This window comes from Oryx dammah, unplaced genomic scaffold (genome assembly GCF_014754425.2).
Source record: "Oryx dammah isolate SB20612 unplaced genomic scaffold, SCBI_Odam_1.1 HiC_scaffold_2, whole genome shotgun sequence".
Classification (NCBI taxonomy): Eukaryota; Metazoa; Chordata; class Mammalia; order Artiodactyla; family Bovidae; genus Oryx; species Oryx dammah.
The window spans coordinates 70893623-70918583 of NW_024070186.1; the positions used below are offsets into that span (position 1 = coordinate 70893623).

The 24961-nt window shown below is 37.9% G+C and overlaps 1 pseudogene; it reads right to left on the reverse strand.

Moving 5' to 3' along the window:
* Positions 1-19172: 19172 nt before the first annotated feature.
* On the reverse strand, positions 19173-23574 carry LOC120881765 (annotated as a pseudogene).
* Between the last annotated feature and the right edge of the window lie 1387 nt (positions 23575-24961).

The window sequence follows — 24961 nt, forward strand, 5'->3', positions numbered from 1 at the left end:
CATTCTCAGACTATCCATCTCAGTCCATATCATAGCGAAGTTGGCCCGTAGGCAGCTCCAAGCCAAAGTCGTCTTTACAGATCAACATTGTCCTGGAAAAAAGACCCTCTGGCTCCTTCCCAGTATCCATAACCACCAACTGAAAAGGACTTTAATTGGCTTGTTTAGATCACATGCTCCTCTGAACCAATCACTGAATCTTTTGATCAGTCAGCTCAGATCTTATGTCTAACTCCAAGAAAAGAAGATGGTAGCTCTCTTGACTTTTAGTCTTATCAAAACTACCAAAAGGAAGACTTACAAGACAGAAAAACTCTTACAGCTATCCACACCATTGTGGAAAGACTCAATTTCCCTGCTACTTTTCTCTATAGAACCTATTGAAAAATCTTAGTCTGGACACTGATTACCATTATGTGACTTGTTCTTCACAAGACATGGTACAAATTCCTCATTTACACATTGGGTCTGCCCTTAATCTTTCTTTCAGTCAGACTGTAATACTCCAGTAGAGTTACTTGAAAGAAACATGGTCACTGAAATGACATTACAGTTCTCAGTTCTAGCAGGTCATTCAGAAGATACTCAGGTGATTTTAATTTGAACTGTCATAACAATGATAACTCAAGATTAAAATATTTGAGAAAACATCCAGGAACCTGTGCCTCCTCTTAATCTATCCAGATGCCATCGAGGACTATTTAAAACATGATTGAGGTTTCCCAGGTGGTGCTAGTGGTAAAGAACCTGCCTGTCAATGCAGGAGACACAGAGATGTAGGTTCAATTGCTGGATTGGAAAGAGCCCCTGGAGTAGCAAATGGCCACCACTGCAGTACTCTTGCCTGGGAAATCCCATGGACAGAGAAGCCTGGTGGGCTACAGTGCATAGGGCTGCAAAGAATCATACATGACTGAACACAAGCTAAAGCATGAATGCTGCTGCTGCTGCTGCTAAGTCGCTTCAGTCATGTCCGACCCTGTGCAACCCCATAGACGGAAGCCCACCGGGCTCCCCTGTCCCTGGGATTCTCCAGGCAAGAACACTGGAGTGGGTTGCCATTTCCTTCTCCAATGTGTAAAAGTGAAAAGTGAAGGGAAGTCACTCAGTTGTGTCCGACTCTTAGTGACCCCATGGACTACAGCCCACCAGGCTCCTCCATCCACGGGATTTTCCAGGCAAGAGTACTGGAGTGGGTGGCCATTGCCTTCTCCGAAAGCATGAGTAAACATGCAATAATTGATTTCATTAATATAGTTTTCTAATGATCTGAGTGCTTTTAAGTCTGCTAATAAATTGAGTATCATATTTGGTATCCAACCTGAAATTTATAAAAGCAAATATTAGCAGAAATATAGAATGCAAACAAATGTAAATCTAAGTGTATTTGTCAAGTTCAGAACTTAATGTCCACAAGAGCTCCAGCTTTATTTGGTTTACTTAAATCCATTTTTCTGAACTCTCTCCTCCGTATGGTAAGAAATCCAAGTCTCTCTGAATATCTTTTCTGATTCTTGGGACTCTCAGGTTTCTCTTTTCTATGTCTTACCTCAGTCTCCCCTCACCTATAATGTGAATTAATTGGGGGTGGAGTTTAAAGGTTAGAGAAATTCACTGTACTGCTTAGGAAGTTCAGTCCTAGGAACTGAGAAAAATCTTTGAGATACTCTTAACCATTTAAAAGTATATAGACAAAACTTATATGGGCATTTAGAAAAAAAACTGTCTTAAGAAAACTCTTTTTTTAAGATAGGTGTAACCACTTCAGGATGTGCGTGCATGCTAAGTCACTTCAGCTGTGTCCGACTCATTGTGACCCCATGAACTGTAGCCCACCAGGCTCCTTTGTCCATGAGATTCTCCTGGCAAGAATACTGGAGTGGGTTGCCATGCCCTCCTCCAGAGGACCTTCCTGACCCAGGGATCAAACCCTTGTCTCTTATGTCTCTCACATTGGCAGGCGGATTCTTTACTACTAGTACCACCTGGGAAGCCCGCTTCAGGATGTGAAGGACAGCAATCAAATGAAGGTTAATGGTTTTGCTTAGCTTCAGAGGTTGTAATACAGCACTGAGAATATCGAGCTAATTCAGCAAGCGCTTCTCATACACCTTATCACCTCTATTGGCCAAAGTTTTCTCATATATAGAATGACACGTGGGCTATATCACCTCCACAAATGCTTGGTATCTTTATTTTAGTTTATAAGACATGGTCTTTAGTGCTGAAGGAATGAAACTGTGGATTAATATAGAGGTTAAAGTAAGACATCAGAGAAAATTTGTTTCCCTGTGTATTTTTACCTTTAAGCAAAGATACCTTTCCTCTCAAAAGGACAGAGATGGTAAAATGGAGAATCAGCTTTGTGGTTGGCATGAAGCTCTCAGGCCTTTGTTTTGAAGTTTCAAATCTTCTCTAATGCTAGGAGTAGTTCTTATAGAAGTAGAGGTATAGTTACAAAAAATGAACTGGAACCAGTCCTTACAGAAGTTTGCTTTATTAAAAATCCCATATAGATGCATTAAAAAGGAACTCTGATGATAGTTTTTATATTTTGAAAAAAACATCTAATGGAAGAAATTGCCACCAGTAGCTTACAGACCATACTGAAATTATTGTGGAAAGACTGAAGTGACTGAACTCAAGAATACAGATATTGATTTGCAGATGTGTCCCATGGTGAAGAGTAAGATACCAAATCCTGGGTGAGGCTGACTTTATGAAAGATCCATTTTCATGTAAAAACTTGCACCTTTATAATGAGCCAGAAATTTTGTGAGTGAGTTATGTTAATAACACTGAGACTTAGGTGTGCAAAACCTCTGTGTCATTGAGAGATGGGATCCTTTAGTATGTGAAGTGTGTTGAAATCAAAGGTAACTTGCATAAGATCCATATTGGTTGCTTAATGCATAGTATGGCTGACCTCTAGTGCATGCTAAAAAGCAACCTGAAAACCCCAAACATAACATGGTTTTGTGCATTAATGCTGCTGAGGAAAGTGCTAGCTATTAAATATTTTCAAAGTATTAAATATCTGATATTCAGTCTTAAGCAAGATTTTTAAAATCACCTACCATCATGTTGCCGTTGGTATGTAAATTTTTACAGTTTTACAGTTTAATGCACTTAAACTGTTTAAAAATGCTTCCATTTTAAAATAGTTTGCATCATGAAGAGTTAATTCCAGCTCTCTCATACCAGTAAAATAATTATTTCATCAAGTGGAATTGAATCTTTATCTCTCAGTTTGTACAAAAAAAGAAAATTCAAAAGTGGAATAAGAAATTAAATAGAAGTGTAAGCGATATGTTTTTAGTAAAATAATAATAACATATAGCTGATGTTTTCAAAGCTTGGTTTTTATTTTATTTTAAAATTTGTTTCATGTATAGCTTCAACAGGGTTTTCCAGCAGGTGTCACTGTAGGCAAATATAAAATGACAGATACATAGTTTATGCAGCTTGCTGCTGGTGGTTCCTTGAGAAAAGAGCAGGTTATGTTCAGACTTCTCAATTATTATTTTGTATTTTGTTGTTGTTGTTGTTAGTATCAGTCTCCTAGAACTATTTTCTGTTTCTGTTGATGCAGTCACGAGTTAGAAATACTACTCAGCTGAGTGAACAGAAGCAGCACAGTGTACACTCTGAAATGATGATATGACAAAGAGCTTCCGTTTTCAGGGGTAGAACTGTTATAATTTTGTAGGAGAGAATCTTGAATCTTGAAAAGTCAAATTAAAGACTAATATTTTAATTCTGATGTCTCTTGGGAATCTTCCCCAACAGTATAACAAATTTCTAATTTTTATGGTTACTGTATAAGATTGTTATAAAACTAAAGTTTCATCAGGAAGGAAAAGCTTTCAAATTATTCAGCAAAAGCATTAGTCTGGGATAAGTATGAGAAAGGGAAGAGTAGTAGTAATATTATTGGTTCCTTGAAATTATGCTTTAATAGGTGAGTTAGATTTGAATTCATATTATTCAGCCTGCAAAGAATATCTCATTAGGCCCCAGAACAGCCATTTCTGAGTATATTCTCAAAAGGAAATCCAGAAAACCCATTATTTCTACCCCCCTCTTCTTTTTAGTATGCACAGCACAGGGAAAGGGAAAGCAGGGTGTTAAGGTACTGACGGGAGGAATTTTTCAGGAGTTATTTTTGCTGATTTCAAAGTTTTGCTGTTTCCTGGTGGCTAAGAGCATCTCTGCATAGCTTTCATAGCTTCTAAAGCAGGGTTTACTCTGCATCTTTAGACTAGATTTGGCTGTTGACAATTTGACATGTGCATATAGAGTTTAAAGAGAAATGCACAACAGAAAGTGGTTCAGCATTCTCTCTGATCCCATTCTCAATGAAAAATGTCTGCAGGATGGGAAAAATTACATATTACACAGTTCATTCTTAGGAGGACAAAGTTATATTACATACATCCAGGCAGGTAAGTAAAAATATTACTTTATTCATATTACAATCAACTCACAAACTCTCGGGGAAAATTGCTGGTTTCTGTGACTAGAGTTCTTGAGCCCAAAATAGGAGCCACATCTCCTGACTCACTTCTTTCTTCTAGAACATGTTGCCTAAAATAGGAAGTCTTGTTTTTTTTTCCCTCACATCTGAAAACACATTCTTTTTAATAAAACTGCTAGGGTTGATTAAGGCCGATTCTTTACCTGGACTGTGCTAGGTATGTCAAACATGTTCTCTTGGTAGATTTCTCCTTCCTCCTCTTTCCTAGGAGGTGGGGTATGGTGTCCTCCTATGACACTGATACGGGAACAGATTCAAAGCATTTAACATGTTCCAGGATCCTGTAGCCAGAAAGAATGGAGAAGGGGTCTGGATTTGGGTCTTTTCAAGTCCCAAAGCCTTTTGTTCTTTTTTAAAAAATTAATTTATTTTTAATTGGAAGATAATTGCTTTACGATTTTGTGTTGGTTTCTGCCACACATCAACATGAGTCAGCCATCGGTACACATATGTTCCCTCCTTCTTAAACCTCACTCCCACCTCCCACTCCAACCTACCCTTCTAGGTTGTCAGAGCACCAGGTTGAGCTCCCTGTGTTATACAGCAACTTTCCATTAGTTATCTATTTTACATATCATAATGTTTACATTTCAATGCTGCTCTCTCTATTCATCGCACCCTCTCCTGTCCCCACTGTGTCCGTAAGCCTGTTCTCAAATCCTTTGTTCTTAACCTCTACACAAAGTGGACTGTTACGTAGGAGAATACCAAAACTCTCATTGGCAAGTCACACAAAAAAGAAAAACATCCCTTTTCCTGCATTTTGTGGGCTTTTAAGTTAAAGCCAGCTTCAGCATGTCTACAGCGTTCGGGTACAATCCTGTGGGGCGACTGGCTATTGTTCAGGGTGATGATCCCGGGATCCCTACTGCTGTTTCCTTGATTTTGCTTATTAAGCAGAACCATATATTTATACGTTTAAGGCAAGATTCTTAACAAAATCAAAAGCTCTTCTGGATAAAGAGAAAACTCAGGAGCTACAAACTCAGCATTATAATCTCATAGCGTATTACATTTAGGGTTAGGGTTAGGGGAGGGTTAGGGTTCTTAGAAGGACTAAGAACTACCTTAAAGTTCAGTTTGTGACATATTAGAATGGTTCCATTTGAGGCTTTGGAGTCATTTAGACTGTAACTTGTATACCTGTAACATGATTCAGAGTTTACAATGGATTTGAAGTCAGAGAATCTTGGAATGAAACTGTGACTAACCTTCCTAACCTCAATTTTATCATCTCTAAGATGCTGCTGCTGCTAAGTCGCTTCAGTCATGTCCGACTCTGTATGACCCCATAGACGGCAGCCCACCAGGCTCCCCCATCCCTGGGATTCTCCAGGCAAGAACACTGGAGTGGGTTGCCATTTCCTTCTCCAGTGCATGAAAGTGAAAAGTGAAAGTGAAGTCGCTCAGTCAAGTCTGACTCTAGCGACCCCACAGACTGCAGCCTACCAGGCTCCTCTGTCCATGGGACTTTCCAGGCAAAAGTACTGGAGTGGGGTGCCACTGCCATCTCTAAGATGGGATAATAGCAAATACCAGCAAAAAAAAGAAAAGAATCCAGTGGTTAGTATGTGTGAGGCACTGTACTAAGTGCTTTAAGGGTATTTCACTGTATCTTTCCATAACCCAGTAGGACAGGTACTCTTATTTTATCTCCATTTTACAGAGGAAAGAACAGGCTGAGAGACTAAGTCCTTCACCTGAGACAGTGAGCTGGTAAGTAGTAGAAATGGAATTTCAACAAAGCTTTGGATTCTTAATGGCTCTTAACTACCATAGGAATAGTTATTATGAATATTAAGAGAAAAATTTAAATGAGGTAATGTACAAGAGGCATTTATATAGGCATATAGTTGAAAGACAATTTTTTGGTCTGTTTTTGAAACTACAGTGGAGTCTGATAAACTTAACCCTAACAATACAAGAGAAACTAAGAATCTGTCTTAGGGAAATAAGAATCTATTTTAAGGAATCACTGATTATTTGGTTCTCATTTTCCTAGTATTTCATTAGTTAATGCTTATGGTAGAAATTATGCTCAGGTACTCATGTACACACAGTTTTTAGTTAAAAATAGAATATAAAAACATACAATATATTAGAAATCATAAAAGTTAATTTAAACATTTATATAAGATATCAATTTACTTTTAAAAATATAACTATCTACAATATCAAAGGTATGCTCATCGTAGAAAACTAGGAAATTAGAGAAATTATATGTATAGAGAGAAATCATGATCCTAGCAAACAGAAATAAGTATAGTTAACATTGTGTTCTTTTTTAAAATATATATTCTTTTACTTAATCCACATGACTTTACAGTCTTTAAAATATGCTGTTTCTTTATATTAAAATTTGTTATAGATGTGTATTTTTAAAAAACATTTGAAGTCTCTTGTGATTCTTAACATTAAGACATGACACAACTTGGCAATGGAGAATTCACTGATCCAAGTGATTTCTTTTCAGTCCAACAAGACAAGGTGTTTGTTTTTGTTTTTTTTTTTTTTGTATTTGAAAGCAGTCTTCCAGCTATCTCTCCCACAGTGCATTGGACATGTCAGGAGGTTCTTGTGGCACCAGTGAAGAGAAATGCTGAGGATTGGAGCAGACTGGAGGCTGCTGGGGAGGTGGTGTGCTGGGCAGAGTGTGGGAGTTCCATCATAGAGGTCTAGCAGGGTAGAAGTACAGGGCTGATGGTATCATGACAGACTGCTGGAGGGAAAGAAATAATGAAGCAACAAAGCTCCATGCAAGTACTACGTTAGTCTGGTCAGGCTGCTATAAGAGAACACCATAGGCAGGGTGCTTATAAACACTAGGAATCTATTTCTTGTGGTTCTGGAGGCTGGGAAGTACAAGATCAAGGTACTGGCAGATTTGATTTCTGGGGAGGCCATGCTTCCTGGTTCATAGACAGTCACCTTCTTATTGTGTCCTCATATGGCAGAAGGTGGCAGAGAGCTCTCTGGGGTCACTTTAAAAGGCACTCATATCATTCATAAGGGCCCCACCCTTAGGACCTCTTCTCCTCACAGAGGCCCTACTTCTTAATACTGTCACATTGGGGGTTAGGATTTTTAACAAATGAATTTTGGGAGAACATAGGCATTCAGTCTACCCAATACTCTCTTATGACGTATATGAGAAAATAATCTAAAAAAGAGTGGATATATGTATAACTGAGTAGCTTTGTTATACACATGAAGGTAATGCAACATTGGAAATCAACTATACTCTAATTAAAAAAACATTCAGTCTGTACCAAGTAGTTCTGCTTTGAAACAGGAAGATACAATGAGCTTAAACTTAATAGAAGAGTAAGAGGACAAAGCAATGTTTTCTCTCTGATAACTATTAGGAGAGCTCTAAAGGCTATAGACGTCAAGACTCTCCAAGACTTTGAAACACTTGATCAAAAACAACAGAAAGATATGGACGTGCCTGGTTCTGTGGTTACTTGATGCTGGAATCCAAAGTATGAGACATTTAAGGCTTTTACCTCAAAGTAAAATGAAAAACTGGAATTACATTAAAATGGCTCAATAATTGTTTACGTTTACTGGAAAAAGTACTTAAATTTCTTTCAATTTTGTCCTAAGTTACATATTATAGTCACCTTCTGCTTTTTGTGACCTCTGATCACCATTTCACTTGGCATACAAAATTATTTACTTCTTTACTTGTGAAGATGTAAATCGGGTTCCATCACCTGCCTGCTTACAAGTTTTCCTAAATGGCTTCCTGAATGTGACTGGTAGGGCTCTTCACTCATAATTCCCAGGCCAGTGGCCTTTTTAATCTCTGTGGAGCACTCTGACTCCAAGCCTGCTCCTGCTCCCGCATTTACTTGATGGATGTCAGTTCTCAATTTGGTGTCCCAGCATCCCAGACAAATACAGACCTAAGTCCTAAAGAGAATAGAAGCATAGCATTCATTGGAAAAAAGAACAGGTTGTTCTTTGAGAATTATTCATGAAAATTTATGTACACATATATAGGTGTATACAAACTCACACAGACACACACCTGATATCATTTCCAGGAGCTCAGTCAAGTGGTTTTAAGGATTACTCGAGAGTATTTACGATGTTGAAGTAGTTTTTATAATTTGGTGTGAGTCACTAACTGGTTAAATTAAGAGAAAAAATACATAGTTTTAAAATGAGAAGGTGAGATGCTGGTAAAGAGGGGGAAAAAAAGCAGAGATTTGGGCAGTGGACACTTATAAGATTTTAATGTCAATCTTGGTAACCAGACTTCTCTGAGGAAACTGCCTGAGGTGATATGTCACTTATCCATTCATTCCCTTCATTCCACTATGTATCTTCCTTTTTAATCTTCCAAAAAAATTTTTAAAGTATCTTTCTACATTTCCCAGGAGAACTGGCTTTAAAGCACATTTTTTTTTAATCTGAAGAAATAATTGGGGAGATTAAAACTAAGAAATCTTTAACCATTCCCAAAGGCCCATCCATCCATCCATCTCTTCACCTATTCATTAATTCATCTGTACATACATACATCATTCATTCACTATTAAATACCAACTCCATTCTAGATGCTATGCTGAGAATTGTCATTCAAGGACAAATATCCTTCCTCATTGCTGGGGGTGAGTTTATTACACTATGAAACAGGTTCAAGTTTTAGAGTGATCATTGAACTGAGAATCAGAGGAACTGAGTCTGCCTTTTTCTTTTACCCTTACTCATTTCCCTGTTTTCTTCTCTACTGAGCCCTGGGTACCCATTTCCTCATCTTGTCTGTGAAAAAAATGTAGACCTGACACTTGAGAAACATTCTCTTGGCTATAAACATACTGCCCAATATGTAGTCACCTTTAATAACATTTTATTAAATAAATGAATGAATGAATAAATAATTATTCAATGATAATAGCAACCTTTCCCTGTCAAATCAATCAAAATATAGCTAGTTGAAATAACCTGTTCAGATGGGAGAAGATGGTAAATGTCAAATTGTGAAGCTCTATCATGATGACCTTTCTTCCCCAACTTAGACCATTTAACCCTTTCATGCTACAAGATCATCCAAGGCCACCTCTGAGTACCTTATGGTAGAGAAAAATACTCGTTTAAAATTATGTGTAAATCCAGAATAAATTTTATGATTTTCACGTTCTCATGTAGTGGATAAAAATATAAAACTGCTATCATGATATGTTCTGAGAAATTTTTAGAGTTAGAAAAAAGCTCCTAATGCTTGGAAAGGTAGGGAAATCATCCTGTAAAATATTATCTTGGGGAAGTACGTTATTACAGGGAGGGCTAGACCACGTGAATGATAGTTAATATTTTCTGAGTGTTCTGGTGCTTTACATGTATTAAATCATTAATTCTCACAGCAACCCCATAGTTGAGCCCTATTATTATTATTAAGATCTCTATCTTAGAGGTGAGAAAAGGTGCACAGGAAGACCAAGACTTAAGTTCTTTGCACTGGTAAGTGGTAGAGCCAGGATTCGAAGCCAGCCAATCTGATTTTAAGGTTCACATTTTAAACCACTTCTTATTATGCTTCCAAAATGTTTTGTTCTTCTTTTATACTATTTTTGTTAGATCACATCAAGCTAAAAGTTGAACAAAAGTATGTAAGGAAGATGGTTACATGCCCAAAAAACCCAGTGGCATCAAACTATTAATATGCATGTTAAGGAATTTTACTTGTATTTAAAAACTTTGATTTTGGCATTCTTTATATATAATGATAAAATATATGTATATATTTCTTCTCATTTCTAGGCTCACAATAATTATGTAATTTCCTTCACTTAAGGTAGAATAAACTGTTAATAAATTGAGTGGTTGGCACTTAAAGACTGTTAAAAACCACTTCAAATAACATGACAATCTCATCTTTACAGTAATACCAGGTTGTTAATTAGATGAACTACCCAAATACAGAGATTATAGTTAAAATTGCATTGAGTAGGTGGTGGTAATGATGCACTGCCTGTTTTACAACATCCTCTATGCCATGCGCTTCAACTCCCATTTTTAAAAATGAAAATTTCCAGCACTACTTAAAAGTTCCTTTTCCTAAGCGTGAGATTTTCCTGAAAAAAATAAAGGTCTTGCTAATTAAATAGTTCTATAAACAAAGCATCTGTATCAATGTGGAAATATGTAGGAACAAAATGCTCGAGGCAGGAAATTACTTCTACTCTAGGTGCAGAAGAGAAAAATGTCGTTCCCATTGAACCTTTTGGTGATGCTAGTTTTAGAAAACTTTAAAGTACCCGGATAGCCGAATTGTTTAAAAAAATTATTTTTAAAAAGTCATTTTTACTTTCGGTAGTGGCCACCTTTGTATACTTTTGAGCACAGTAAAGAGCTCTCCAGTCTTAATGTCACCACTCATCTCCAGAGAAGGACCCAAGATCTTTTTTCCCATGGTCTTTGATTGTTTCCACATTCCCAGTAGCAGCGTCTCTCATCAGGATTGAGTCTTGAGCAGTCATAACACTTCTATTTAATTCTGTAGCCAAACATCATTTGTTCCCATAAACAATTCTTAAGTATTGTCAATGTCCCAGGCCTTGAGCAAGAATGGGGGAATACCTTTTTGAGTAAGAAATGGCCTTGAACTGACCTGAAGAAAGGGTCTGTCTAAGAGTGTCAGAAAGAGCATTTCAATCAGAATTAAAGGACTTAAAGACTAAGAGTGGGGCTGAGGAATTGGTCAGGCTTGAATTTGAGGTCTGTGCTGTGCAGTCTGAACAAGAATCACTGTGAAGATTCATGATAAAGGCATATGATTCCCAGGCCCAGTGCCAAGCACAGATATTTTCACAGAGATTCTTTCAGGTGGTTCAGGTCACCTCCTGACCACCCTTTCTAAAGTTACCTCTTACCCCAGCCAGGATCTTTATTTAGTCACATAATGATTACCAACCTTCACCCCCCATCCCCAAGACATACACTGGAACGTAAGCTCCATGAGGGCAAGGATTTGTCTTGTTCCTTGCTATATCTCCAGCACCTGAATAGTGCCTGGCACATAGGAGGTGCTTAATAAAGATTACCAATATTACTAATGGTATAAAGCATGGAAGTACATGGTGATTCATAGACATTGTATTGCTGTAGATCAGGGCTCATTTATGGGGTAGAGGAGATGAAGCTAGAGGCACACTCAATGTTTTTACTGAAAGCTGATAAAGGGTCTGGATTTTATCTGGCAGGTATTAGTAGATATTTGAAAAAGAATCAAAGTTCACCTTGTTCGTAGTCATTGGGAGCAGAAAGTCGTCAGCTGATTCTTGGTGTTGTGATTTAAGAAATGCCAAAGCCTCCTTTTTACTTTGAGAAAATTCTCCCAGTTTTTCTTCTGAAGGCACTGAAGTCCTATGTGTTTGGAAGGAGTCATACAGACTTTCTGTTCCAGCCAAACACTGTTCACGTCCATAAAGTAAAATGCTTATTGTTTAGATAAGCAGATTTCTATGTTGTTTCTTATTGGTTCAAAGAGAATCGCAGCTGGACTTGTTTTTGATTTTGTGAGGGAGGAATGGAGTCTACCCAGATGGCTGTAGAGCCGCTGGTTCTCCATTAGGTTTCTTCTATGTGCTCCACTGTCTTTCCCTCATGTTTTGTCCACCTGTCTTCCCTAGTTTGGCCTTCTGGTGAAGCTGCCATTCACAAACTCATTGGGCACAGTGATTGGCTCAGGGATGTGCACCTAACCCAAGCAGGGCAAGTTAGAGTCACTCCTGGGGTAGATACAGATGCCTAAAGGATTACTTGATGTTTGACATTAAATGTCACTCATTAAATGGATGGGTTGAATAGGTCATATTTATGTCTTGTCAAGTGGGATTGCCATATAACAAACAGTTCACAAAATAAGAACTTCCCAGTTTTATGATACATAATATCTTCCTAAAAACCTGCAGTATTATAGAATAGACTAAACATGAGCTATTTAGTTATTTGTTAGATGATGTTACATAGCAAATAGGGTGGCGATGGCATCAATATAGTATAGAATATTTATTTGGCAAAACCAAATGAATAGAACCAAGAAATGACATCTTACCTGTCAAGTTTATTTCAACTGGACTTATGCTTAGTGTTCCCAAAGGCTGCTAAAAGTTTTATGATTATATTAAAAAGATAAAATATTAATTTTGTCCGAAATTGTGACTCTAGGTGCTTTGACAACATGTATATTTAACCTTTATAAGTATTTTTGTGGACTTCACTCTGAACCCTAGCATTTTAACAACATGTACTTTACAGCATATATTCCACAAACATTTTATGCCATGCTTTTCTCTGCTCTTAGCTGCTATAGTACACATCAGGTTCAAAGAGGTTCTTTTTCTCTCCTTGGGCTGAATGGTCCATTTTTCCTGTGGTGTAGTAAGCATCATTTACACATGTATGGCAACCCACTCCAGTGTTCTTGCCTGGAGAATCCCAGGGACGGGGGAGCCTGATGGGCTCCTGTCTGTGGGGTTGCACAGAGTCGGACACCACTGAAGTGACTTAGCAGCAGCAGCAGCTGTAGACGTATAGACTTCACTGCCTTGCCAAAGGCTCTGTGCCAAGTGCTGTGTCTATAAAGATGATTAAGATACCATGTATGCCCTCAAGAAGTTCACAGTCCAATGACCAGGTTTATTGTCTTATCTGGAACTTTAAAGTTCAAAGGCTGAACAATGAGACTAGAAGGAGTCAAGAGATAAAGATGGAGGGGCAAGCACAGAATGGATAGTAAAAAATTCTGTTATTTCCCCATTCCCAGATTTGGCCTTTTATTCTGGAGGCTGTCTTCTCTTTGAAAAAAAGGAAATGACAGGATTAGATTTGAATGTTAGCAAAAGCACTTTGGTGGGAGTGAAGAACAGATTAAAAGGGATCTGTTATAAGTTGAACTGTGTCCTCTTTCAAAAAAGATAGTTGATTTTCTAACTCCTAACCCCTCAGATTGTAACCTTGTTTGGAAATAGAAGGTCACTGCTGATGTAATTAGTTATGAAAACATACTACAGTCAAGTGGTTCCCTAATCCAGTAGGATTGGTGTTCTTATAAAAAAAAAAGGGAAATTTGGACACAGAAACAGATGTTCACAGAGGGAAGATGATGTGAAGAGGCACATGGAGAAGACGGCCATCTCCAAGTCAAGGAGAGAGGCCTGGAACAGATAGTTCCCTCATAGTCCTCAGGAAGAACCAACTCTGCTATTACAGTAATTTTTCACATTTGCTCTGCGGAACTGAGGCAATCAATTTCTGTTCTTTAAGGGAGCCAACTTGTGGTAGTTTTTTTATGAAACAAATAACTGAAGATTGTAGGCCAGTTAAGAGGACCAATGAGGGCCTAAACTAAGGTGGGACGGGGTGAGGAGAAAGGATTTTAAAAATATTTAGGAAGGAGAATTGACAGACCGTGGTGACCAGTTGGATATGTGGAGTTAACATAATGATTAAGATGAACCTAGATTTCAGTCCTGGTTCTCTTCCTCCTCACCTGTTTGAATCTGAACAAGCCATTCATCCTGTTTATGCTTCAGTTTCTTATCTGTAGAGTGAATCATGATAGTTCCTATCTCATTGGGTTGTTGTGATAGTCAAGAGAGTGCAGGTTAAAATTTATTACAGTGATATGGTAAATACTTAATGTGATTATCTTGGTAAATATGGTAAATAATAAGTGTTTTTTTTTTTTTAATATGTGGGTTGTATGAAGGGGATTGAAAATGACTCAGATTTCTGACTTGGCCATCAGACAGGGCCATGCTATTATTCAGGGCGAAGAAAAAGAAAAATGGATTTGGGAGGCAACATAGTAAAGTCAGTTTTAATTAAATTTAAAACATACAAGCAAATTATTTGTCATTAAAAATATACTGCCTTACTTTTTATGTTGATTTTCACAGAGTTCAAGTTTATATTTTTAACTTAACAAAAGTTTATGTTGTCAATGGGAGATAATCTCACAAAGAAAATGAAATGAGCACCATTGAGTTTTTAGGTTGCTAGAGAGAAAGGATTGTAAAATCATATTTGTTTAAAATTCCTTAAAAAAAATCTGTATTGATTGAAATGGCTATTATGGTGGTGAATTGAAATATTGACTTGTCAGTTCAACCAATAATTAGTTCTTAATTAACCTTCAGTTGTCACTTATGACCACCCTCTATCTTGGGTAATGATCTTAGATGTGGCGATCTATACCAGAGAAATTGAGTCATCTGATGGAGGCTATCCTTGGCTAAGTTTTAGTTCTAAGTTTGCCAGATAAAATACAGGAGACCCATTTATTTATTTTTGTTGTTGTTTTGTTTTGTTTTCAGGAGACCCATTTAAATTTGAATCTCAGATAAACAATAAATACTTTTTAATCTTGAATATACTTCCCCCCAAATTGCACAGGACATATTTATACTAAAAAAAAGTATTTGTCATTTATAATGTGTCACTTAAATCCACATTAAGTGATATCTGGCATTTTTATGTGTTAAATCTGCCAACCCTATCTTAATTGTCTCGATGGAATGTACTTCTGTAGAAATATTTTAAAAAGTGAGCTAGTAATCATCCTGACTTGAGACACAGTGTGCTTATAACTTGGTATACACTATTTCTCAAGAGAATTTCTTGAGCTCAGGGATTTGCAATTAATGATTTAATGGTGAAAATATAAGCAACTACAATGGGAATAAACACTGCCAAAGATAATACAGTATTTAACAATGTATAGAGGTCAAAAGGATCAACCACATATACAGTTTCTTAGAGTGATATTTTTTGTGAGACTTTATTTAACAGATTAATTCCATGAGTAGCTATTTCGTTTTCTGTCTACTAATGAGTAGATTAAAATATAATGACTGCCTGCTTGTTTAATGAAGATGACAAACCCTCCATGTTGTGCTTATCTTTGTATGATGTGTTTCATATATAGCTTATATGATTATACCCTAAGAAATAAAATCATAAGCTACTTTAAAAATTATTAGACTTACAGTGACGTTTTAGATAGAGGATGAGATGTGGTTAAATGCCATGTGATTTCAATTTAGGCTTTGATTTTATCCATGAGGCCCCCCCCCCTTTTGCTTTCTTTCATCTCATCTATTCCTATACCTTTTGAATATGACTAGAAGCCATCATGGGATTATTCTGCCTCTGTCTTGAACATTCATAGCCAAAATATTTGGCACAAATGGGAAAACTGGTAAGTTTTTCTTCTAAATCTAGGCATGTGATTTTGTTTGCTGCAGAAATTGTAGTGGTTAGTTTGTGTTTGTTCACTTAAAATTAATCAGGTCTTTTGCTACAAGTCATGCTACTTTGACTTTTTAGAATGATTTATCTTCTTACTTCCTGTAACTTACTATAATGCTTGTGAAGTAATCATGAAGAGATGAAGATTATACTTCTCACTTTCCCAAGTATTCACTTAAGTATTTTAAATGAATGCTAGTTATTAAAAATGCCCAAGAGAAATTCAAAACACAAATACTTTGATATTCACTCCTAAGGAGAACAAAATAATATCAAAGAGTTCCTAGATTACAAATTTTCTGAGAAATAGATTTATAAAATTCTAATTTATGTTAAAAAAAAAAAGGCAATACAGGGATAGTGCTCATCAGTTTTTCATTAGCCCATGATCACAGAATTGCTGAGATCTGTCTTGCCACTTTTGGAGGCATTCTGGTAGAAATGAATCTTTTCCTTCAGCAAATAGGCACCTCTTTTTCCCTTCATTTTTTGTTCTTTATTTCTAAGAGACTGTGGAGAGGAATAGAGAGATACATTCATTACAAGAACCATAAGACTCTACCCTGTAAACATTTGTTACTTCTGGGTTTGGAATAAAAGCAATGCTGCAAAGGAAGTTTCAGTTCAGTTCAGTCACTCAGTCGTGTCCGACTCTTTAAGACCCCAAGAATCGCAGCACTCCAGGCCTCCCTGTCCATCACCAACTCCCGGAGTTCACTCAGATTCATGTCCATCGAGTCCATGATGCCATCCAGCCATCTCATCCTCGGTCGTCCCCTTCTCCTGCCCCCAATCCCTCCCAGCATCAGAGTCTTTTCCAATGAGTCAGCTCTTCACATGAGATGGCCAAAGTACTGGAGTTTCAGCTTCAGCATCATTCCCTCCAAAGAAATCCCAGGGCTGATCTCCTTCAGAATGGACTGGGTGGATCTCCTTGCAGTCCAAGGGACTCTCAAGAGTCTTCTCCAACACCACAGTTCAAAAGCATCAATTCTTTGGTGCTCAGCTTTCTTCACAGTCCAACTCTCACATCCATACATGACCACAGGAAAAACCATAGCCTTGACTACACAGACCTTTGTTGGCAAAGTAATGTCTCTACTTTTGAATATACTATCTAGGTTGATCATAACTTTTCTTCCAAGGAGCAAGCGTCTTTTAATTTCATGGCTGCAGTCACCATCTGCAGTGATTTTGGAGCCCCCAAAAATAAAGTCTGACACTCTTTTCCACTGTTTCCCCATCTATTTCCCATGAAGTGATGGGACCAGATGCCATGATCTTCATTTTCTGAATGTTAAACTTTAAGCCAACTTTTTCACTCTCCTCTTTCACTTTCATCAAGAGGCTTTTTAGTTCCTCTTCACTTTCTGCCATAGAGTGGTATCATCTGCATATCTGAGGTGATTGGTATTTCTCCCAGCAATCTTGATTCCAGCTTGTGCTTCTTCCAGCCCAGCCTTTTTCATGATGTACTCTGCATAGGAGTTAAATGAGCAGGGTGACAATATACAGCCTTGACATATTCCTTTTCCTATTTGGAACCAGTCTGTTGTTCCACATCCAGTTCTAACTGTTGCTTCCTGACCTGCATATAGGTTACAGAACTACAACATACATAAGGAGCTTTGGAAGCATTTAGGAGGAGTACCTAACCAATGCCATGATTGAAGGAAGACTGCTGAGAGGAAGTGACTTCTAAATTGAGGAAAAAAGGATGAGTAGAAGTGGATAGTGAAGAGAATATTCCAGGTGGAGGGAAAAGTACGTAAAAAGATCCAAGAGCTGATAGAGATCTGCTAAGTTAGAGAATTGAACTTAGTTTAATTTGCCAACTAGGCCAGATTAAGAAAGTGTCATAAATCATAAAAAAGATAATTTTACCCTGAAGACTTTGCTGAAGAGTCAATGGAAAGTTTAATGTTGTGGAGGACATAGTAAGATTTATACTGTTTCAGAGATGTGGAGAATGGACCTGAGGGTTAAATGAAAGTCGGGAGAGCCTGTATAATGCTTTTCCAGTAATCCAGGTGAGGTGATGGTGACCTGACCAGGAAATTGGCTACAGGAAAGAGCACACTGAAGAGCTCCAAGAAATATTTAAATGGCAGAGTTGACTGAACTTGACTGTTGGGTCATGGAGAATGAAATGAGGGAGGTCAGAGGATGATTTCCAAATGTCTGGATTGGGAAATTAGTTGGATAAGCTGTGATGTAATAAAAAGTAGAGGAACAAATGTGGACATGGAATAGTTAAGGGCGAGATAAAAATGAGTTAAATTTTAAGCATATTTTGAACACTTGTGGATACTGAATTATTCAGTCAACACATATTAATGAAACACCAACTACATGCCAGATAGTGTGAATGAAGATCTTAGAAGTAGAGACAGCAGTGATATATTTTAAAGATTATAATCTAGTTGAGGAGATATAAAGTATATAAGTAATAAAAATAATAAATATATACAATAAATATTCCTGCATGTAGTGGAGGAAAACACATTTATGAATTGATTTGTTTCTACTTAAAAGTATGTTCAGAGACATCAAGTAGATACAATACTGCCTGGCAATAGCGTGTTAATCTCTTATCCTCAGAGTGCCAGCAGCCCCTTTTCTCTTCTCACTTTCAACACAATTCACAAAAGAGAAACAATTCATTTTTCTGTTATGAAAATCTATCAGCCAGATGTTTAGATTTATATCCACATACTCTTTCTTCCCATTTATGCACAAGGATAAGGTGTCTTTATCCTTCCTGAGGTCAAGTTCTCTCCTTGTACACAGAAGGCAGTCTTCTCTTTTCTACTCAAGGGCATCATGTAATAATCCCATCTTAAAAGTAAACCATCTTCTCTGACTTCATGTGTTCTTTTACCCCCTACCTTATTTCTCTGCCCCTCTTTATAGCAAAACTCTCTATAAGAGTTGTTGATTCTTTAATATCAGCTTCATTGAAATATAATTGCCATATAAAACTGTAAGATATTTAAAGTGTGCATTGTGGTGATTTGATGTGCCTATACATAATAAAAGAATTTTCAGCCATCTAATTAATTAACACATCCATCTCCTAACATATTTATCTTTTATCTGGGGAAGGGAGTGAGAGCATTTAAGGTCTGCTTTCTTAGCAAATTTAAATGGTATGTAATATTTAAAGAGGAATTAATTTATGACAAAATAGGCAAGATTGTTCAAGAGGGCAAGCATTGTCTCTTCAATAAATGGTGCTGAGAAAACTGGACAGCCACATGCAAAGAAGTGGTCTATTTTTTTTGACAACTTTTATTAACCTTACTCAGTGAATGCATAGAGTATTAAATAATTTTTGTAGTGAGATTGCTGAGGAAACTTCAGGGGGCATACTTCATTTCTTTCTGGCCTTTACTGCTGACTTGGTGACCTTCCCTGCCGAGGATGACTTTTTATCCACTGCCTCGATGACTCCAGGGACCATTTGTCTCATGGCCCACACATCACAATGGCCTCGAGCTGGGTACTCAGAGAACATTTCCACACATATGCCCTTGCTGGGGACTATCTGTGCATCTGCACATGGCGTGACTTCAGGGTCTTGGGGTTGTCCTCCAGTTCCTTGCCTGAGCATCAGTCAATCTTTTCCCTCAGCTCAGCAAGCTTGCAGAAGATGTGGGCTGACTGGGAAATAGTTCGGGTGGATCTTCCAACTATTGTGTCAAGACAATCACTTGTGTCATAAAGCTACCAGCCTCCATCTGGTGGGGGAGGGGTCATGCCAGCCATTTTCCATGATGAATGTCCTTCACAAGTAAATTCTTCACACTGAAGCCCACCTGTCATCTGAAAGGGCCTCAGGCAGGGTCTCCTGGTGCATCTACACAGCTTTGACCTCTGAGGTGAGGTTGGTGGGGCAAAGGTGACCTCCATTCCAAGTTTCAGGAAACTAGTCTCCAGAAAGTCCACAGACACAGGGCCAATATTTCCAATCAGGTGCATGTCTTGCAGAGGCAGCCTCAGGGGCTCATTGACCAGTTGAGTGGGTGGGAAAATGGAGTCCAGAGCTTCCAGGAGAGTCATCCCTGTGGCATTTCCCTTCTTCCTCTTGACCTTCCAGCTCTTGAACATGGGCATGTGGATGCTGGACTATGCTAGCCTGAGATGGGCATGAAGGCCATGGCAGCCGAGTTATAGCTGATCTTCTTGATGTAGACTCTCACTTCCTTGGTGATCTTGTGAAAGCATGCAGCACTGTGGGTGGGCTTGGTGGAGTCTGTCTCGTTGACAGCCACGATGAGTGGCTTCACACCCATTGTGTAGGCCAGTAGTGTATTTGCAGATCTGCCTATTCTTCAAGAGGCCTACTTCAGATATGCCCATGTTGCTGGCCACAATGACCACAGCACAGTCACCTGGAATGAGCCAGTGATTATGTTCTTGATAAAGTACCTGTGGCCTGGGGCATCAGTGATGGTGATGTAGTATTTGGTTGTCTCAGACTTCCATAGCGAGATTTCATGGTGAAGCCATACTCTCTTTCTGCCTTCATTTTGTCCAGCACCCAGGAATACTTGAAAAAGCCTTTGTCCATCTCTGCTGCTGCCTTCTCAAACTTCTCATGGTTTTCTTATCAATATCCCCACAATTGCAGGTGAGATGTCCAGTGGTGGTGTACTTGCCAGAGTCTGCATTGTTGATGATGATAATATTGATATGGGTCTTCTTTTTTTTACCCACAATGGTGGGTTCCTTAGAATCGCTGATCCAGATATTACCAAGAGCTTCATAGGCTCAGGAGCTGTGTATTATTGACACTTCTGTTTCCTACCTCCCATTCTGTTTGTAAGCCATGCAAAGGAGTATTTTTCTCTATCACTCCACTGTAGTCTCCTTTCCCGAGGTGTTGGTGACCTCAGCAACACCTTCCATCTTACCAAACCAATGTTCAGTTCTGACTTTATTTTCTCTCTCAGCTTTTATTGACATCTCTCCCTTCCTTGAAACTCTTAGATTTCCAGATACTACAGTTTCCTAAATTTCCATCTATTATCCTCAATCTCCTTTGCCAACTCTTTCTTTTGGCTTTCTCTTATGTAGTTTTAAATATGAATTTCCTCTTGGTAATTTCACCTATTCATGTGGCTTTATATACTGCATATATCCTGATGATTTCTAAATTTATAGCTCCAAATTTTTTGAACTGCAATCATATATTCAACTGCTTATTTAATCCCTTGAGATATGGCAACAGAATTCTTAATCCTACATGTCCTACTCTTGCTACCCCTACACCACCAAGCTTGTTCTTCTATGTCCTCTTCATTATTAAATGGCTTCTCTTTTCAACCAGATGTAGGGTTTAAACACCTAGATTGTGTACATTGCCATTCTCTTTCATTTATGTTCCCTATATTCAGAAGGTTCTGTTGACTCAATCTTTAGAATATATGCCAAGTGTTATTAAATTTTTACTAAATTTACTATACAGCATTAACCACCATTGTAGATTAAGTCTGTGTAGCCCACTGTATTCCCCATGTTCCCATTTCTGGACCCTCTCATAATTATTTCTCCACCAAATAATTAGGGTAATCCAATAGTTTTTCATTATATTTGGAAAAAAATTCAGACGACTTGCCATTACCTATAAGGCCATTCATGACCAGCCCCACCTACCTCTTCAGTTTGAACCTTCCTCCCCCTTGCCCTTTATAATCCAGTGTAGAGAAGTGAAATGATTTATATCTTAGAAGCTGAATTAATGATACTTGTTAATGGATTAGATATAAGTGATGAGGAAAGCAGTGTATTAAGGACAACTCAAAGGTTTTGGTTTGAGCAACCAGGTGGGTGGCAGTTTGCAAAACTGACCATCAAATGAATGGAGTGATGCTGTGAAAGAGCATCTTTCTTCTGAAAGAAAAAAGGAGAAGCAGACTTTTTATTGGTTTGCATTTTTCATGGAAGAGTGTGAAATAAGTTTATTTAGGAACAAAATACAGTAGCTTTGATTCCTTGTGAATGGGATCTAGAGGTAGCTGATTAATTGAAAAATCTGTTTAAGAACAGATTCATTAAAAATAGTACTAACGTAACAGAAATCTTTTATTTTGGCTAAGAACATATAAGAGTATTTTCATTCACCAGTTTTTTTTTTTTTAATGTGGGTTCAAGGTATGTTCTTTGACATGGCTCCATTAATTAAATTTCTTCTTTTACATAAACCACATCCATAATATATTGTATAATATTTCTAGTTTTGATTTATGTAAAAGCTGGAGCTAAAGCTTAAATTCATATCTGAAGAAGTTGCAAGGCAAAAAAATTTCCAGATTTTTATAATTTTCTCCAGTCTTTTACATTTTTGTTCCCCATAAACAATTTAATAAAAATTACTTGTTAGCTACTTGTTCTAAAAGCATCTGATATATTTTTAGACGACATCATTTTGTTTTCTCACTTACATTTCATCAGATATATAGTAACACTAATTAAAATTACAAACTCTCAATAGTAAGTACCAGTGAAATGAGAAAGTTTGGAAACAAATTTAATCAATTCTTCGTAAGCCTAAATGCAACTGAAGATGCAGTTGCATTTGGATTTTCTAGAGAGCAATTTACTAGTTGTGACTATTAAGTATGACTTAGGTTTCAATTACAGTATATGGAGATTACTTAAAGATAATTTCTACTGTGTATATACACTAGATTTCACATACATAAAAATATACTTTATGTACATACAGTGTAAATACCCTGAAGGCCCTACCTTTCAGGAAAAAAATTCTCACTCCCTCAGAGTAGTATGGGATGGGGATGCACAAGACTGGAGAGCATGTCAGCAGTTACCAATCTGAGCAGGATTTTGCTAACTGCGGAGTGGTGTCTTTAAAGAGAAAATAGAAATAAAGCAACTAAAATGGCTTTTGTTGAACTTCAAATTCAACAGTTTAGTGCCCCCAAAATGTGCACTAGGACATAATGACTGTGTTTGGCAAGAAGGAGGATTTTCTGAGATTGAGAGCACCAGATGGTAAAGACAGCCCTGTCAAGCTTGAGAGCAAGGCGGTGTTCCTGTTTGGGAGGTCCTGGTTTACGTATCAACAGAACATCCTTAAATGTCAGTGTTCACCAACACAAATGAAGTAGATAATGACTGTTAGTCAGTGGCTTGTGTTAGATAAATTAAAGCCTTAACTATTGTCTTTCAAGTCAACAAACATTTATTGATTGCCTGCAATGAGCATGGCACTGTGCTTTCGGCTGCTGCTAAGTAGCTTCAGTCGTGTCCGACTCTGTGGGACCCCATAGACGGCAGCCCCCCAGGCTCCCCCGTCCCTGGGATTCTCCAGGCAAGAACACTGGAGTGGTCTGCCATTTCCTTCTCCAAGGCATGAAGGTGAAAAAGTGAAAGTGAAATCACTCAGTCGTGTCCGACTCTTAGCAACCCCATGGACTGCAGCCCACCAGGCTCCTCCGTCCATGGGATTTTCCAGGCAAGGGTACTGGAGTGGGGTGCTATTGCCTTCTCCCATGCTTTCGGCTAGGGATTCAAAAATGAAAAACATGATATATCGCAAGTTCATACTCTAGTCACAAGTAGGCATTTCAGAACTAATAATGATATAAATCAAACTAGACAGTGCTATAATGGCCATATGAATTTTTATTAATTTCCCTTTTCAGTGAATTTTGGTTCAGTGAACTGGTTCTGTGCTTTATGAGGTAAGTCATCTTACATAACCACTCTTAACTTGTATAGATTTCTTACCTTTCAAATGAGCCAGTCATATTCTGGGCAATAATGCATTTTATTATAAATGATATTTTCACTGGATAACTCCATTTAAGAGATGCCAATTAATTATCATTTATAGTTAAATTTTTTTTATTTGGCATCAGCCTTCTGTATCATTCTCCCAGTGTTTGTTGTTATTGGAGATCCCAGTAGTCTGTCCTTGAAGCCCTTCCACTGAAATAAGTATGAATTTTGGTTAAATTGGATGCTTTAGTGTATGCTGAATGTTAAAAGAGTCTGGCTGTATTTAGTGGGCATTTATTGCTGTTTAGCCTGTTTGTTAGTTCAAATTCTACCCATCTCTAAGATATCAGCACACTTCTGAATAATGTCCTTCTAGTTAGGTCAAGGCCCATGGCCAGACACTGTCATAGGACCATGTGCCTTTTCTTCAGAGTTTTGAGCTGTTATAATTTTTTATTACTGGTGCGATTTTTCAACTATTTATGTGTCACTCCATTCAGGCACTAACCCAGTTGGCTCTAAACTTAACAGGGCAGGAACCACAGAAGTTTTACTCTTCAGCTCTGTCTTAGCTTTTAGCCTGGTGCTTGGCACTGAATAGAGGAATGAACTTTGACCTGAAGTCTTTATTTCCTTCTTGTGTTAACTTTTGTGGGAGGGAGGTTGCAGGGAGATGATGCAGATAAATTTGGGTTCTGTAAATTTGCTAATCACCTCTTCCTTCTAGTTTCCTAAACTTATTGTACTAAAGTTTCAAGGATGCCCCACCATTCTATTGGGGAACAAGCCTGTGACCATGTTACCCAGATTGTAATTGTATAAATTTTGATCAAGTTCCCCATTAAGAAGTTGCCTTTCCAGGCTGAAGAGGCCAGTGTTTCAATGTGCCTCAAATAGCCACACCTTAACACATTGGTTGCTATTTCCTCTGTTGTGTGCCTTCTCTAGATTCATTATTAAAATTTTTGATATGTAATAGCATACTGTCACTTAGCATTCAAAAAGTCTAAGTAGTGAAGCTTTCTGGGATGCTAATTTCAGTTGAGTTTCTACTACTCTTTCACTTCTTTCCTCTCCCTCTTCCTTCCCTCCCACACCCACCCTACCTCACTGCTGCCCCTCATCCCCTCCCACCCATCCCCCTCCTCTTCCTCCTTATTCTCCTTTTTCCCTCACACAACTTTTTATATAACTGGAGATTTGTACCTTTTAATCCCCTTTACCTATTTTGCCCCCACCCCACTCCCCAACCTTCTGGCATCTACAAATTGTTCTCCATTATATCTATAACTCTGCTTTTGTTTGGTTTGCTTGCTTTGTGTTTTTAGATTCAACATGTATTTAGTAGTTTTCTTTATAAATTGATGTTTTCTTCACTTTTCAACCCCATAGATGATTCAGTTAGTATCTTTGGGA